Below are 2,209 nucleotides of genomic sequence, written 5' to 3' on the forward strand. Positions count from 1 at the left end.
TTCGCCTTTTTAAGATGGGGGGGGGGGGGGGGGGGACTATCGTTCATAGATGACCCCCCCCCCCCCCCCTTCCATCAGCACAAGGCAATCAGGGATGTGGGATTGCCCAAAAACCTCACCCCTCTACCATCTAAAGCCCATTTTCCCAAGAATTCCCTGCAAGAAAGAGAACTTATACCAAAATGTACAAAGAAATGTGTTCAGAATACATATATATATATATATATATATATATATATATGAAACAAACACAGAACAAGAAAAGGAAAATTTTATGATAATGTATTAAGATTGTTTTTTTTTTATCCCAAGATATATTTATTTTCTTTCTGTTTATTTTTTAAAGTGTTTCCCACATTGCTTGCATGCGTTTGGCCATGGTGTTACCTTTTTGGTTTTTTCCTGCTTTAGACATACAAGTGAGGGTGAGTGTGTGTGTTTGTGTTGCGTACACGCCAGCATACCCTGATGAAAAGGCAGGGATGTATTCAGACCAATAGAAGCCAGCGTTGCACTGTTGGTGATAGATCCCATTGTGTTAAAGACTCTTGAGGTGCATTGCATTCTAGAATTTAAGATGAGTTCTAGGTGTGGTGTTAACTAGAATGAAGAGTCCAACGGCTCTGATCTGGTCCTGGTGCATTTCTGTGCTTCCTCCTCCTCCTCGCTGTGAGAGCCGTTTTGCCTTTTGTCTGCTCTTCTCCTTTGAGTATGATTCTCTCCCTTCTTTTCCCTGTGAACGTTTGTGGGTGTTTTCCGTCTCCTCTTCCTCGCAGCACAGTAGCGTTCTTGCACGTGTCTTCCCTTCCACAGTCTATATGTCACACTTCCTCCTCTGCTGTTGGGATCTTGCCCCGTTCTTCCCCCCCCTCTACAAGGAGTGGCCTTGCTCTCTCTGTATCAGCCCCGAAAAAAAAGTGCTGCTTCTTCATGCTCCTGTTGGCGATGCTGATCCTGACTGCCTGATATTCTGATATTGTCATGAAGTTCAACATATACTGTAATCACATTGGAAAGATGCATAACTTTAATAAATAAAGGGTGCCATGACACATTCATAAAGGAAAAGCTGGTATTTTGTAAGTGACTGTAAATGGTTTGAATTTCACGTCTGGGTTTTTTCGTGTCTATGACTACTAGATCGGTATTTAGTCATGTAAAATTAATTAATAATCGAGTCGTGACGGATCAGACAACTGTTTTTAAAAACATCCTTGAATGATGACACATTTTTACGTGACAAAGTTTCTGTTCCTTGGACTTAAATATTGCTACAGATTAATTGTACAATATATTAGTTGGGAGTCAACTGATGAAAGTTCAATCATAAAAATTGACTTTTGAAAGACCTTTTTTAATAATAATGCATTGGTTTTATATAGCGCTTTTATGGGTACTCGGACTCTTTACATGGTATGTGCATTATTCAATCACTCCATACTTGGTAAGGTGACAGGGGCGAGGCTGCCAATCTCAGCCATCAGTCCTCCTGACCCCACCGACATTCAATCGCTCACTCATTCACACGGGCAATGTGGGTGAGGTGTCTTGCCTAAGGACACAACGACAGTGTACACGTGTGCCCGAGCCGAGTAAATATGTTTTGAACCACTGAAAATGAATTTCAATTCCGTCTTGTGCATCTGTGGAGATTATTAATGGGCAGCAACATTTTGGACTGGCTGGCTGAGATCGAAATTTGTACACTGAAACATGACCCGTCTGTTAATGACATGCAGTGTCGAGTCTGTTTCATCTTGCATTCCAAAAAATCGAACGCAAGATAAGAGATTTTGATGAAATAGATATTTGATAGTATTTTCATCTGATCCGCTTAGTCGAATATCTTTTCCATTTGACCTTACCATGAATGCTTCTTCAGACATGTTTGCAGCCCTAAATATCAGGCGAATATTTTAAGAGGGGCTTTTCAGAGAGAAACTCGATAGATGACGTTGGAGAGGGTGATGATGGTTGCCAGCAGGTGGCAAACTTTCACCATTCAACCTCGAGATACCCTGAAACCTGCAGTGACACCAGTCTTTGAAATAGACCGGGATACCTATTGATTATCCAAAAACATTTAACTTTGGGGAAATCAATAACTCAAAATGAAAATAAATGCATTGGGTTGGGCCTCTAAATGAGACCTTTAAATAACAGTCTCAGTACGTCTGTGTGGAACCGTCCCGACAGTTCTCCCTTTTGC

The sequence above is a fragment of the Brachionichthys hirsutus genome, chromosome 11 (assembly GCF_040956055.1).
Source record: "Brachionichthys hirsutus isolate HB-005 chromosome 11, CSIRO-AGI_Bhir_v1, whole genome shotgun sequence".
Classification (NCBI taxonomy): Eukaryota; Metazoa; Chordata; class Actinopteri; order Lophiiformes; family Brachionichthyidae; genus Brachionichthys; species Brachionichthys hirsutus.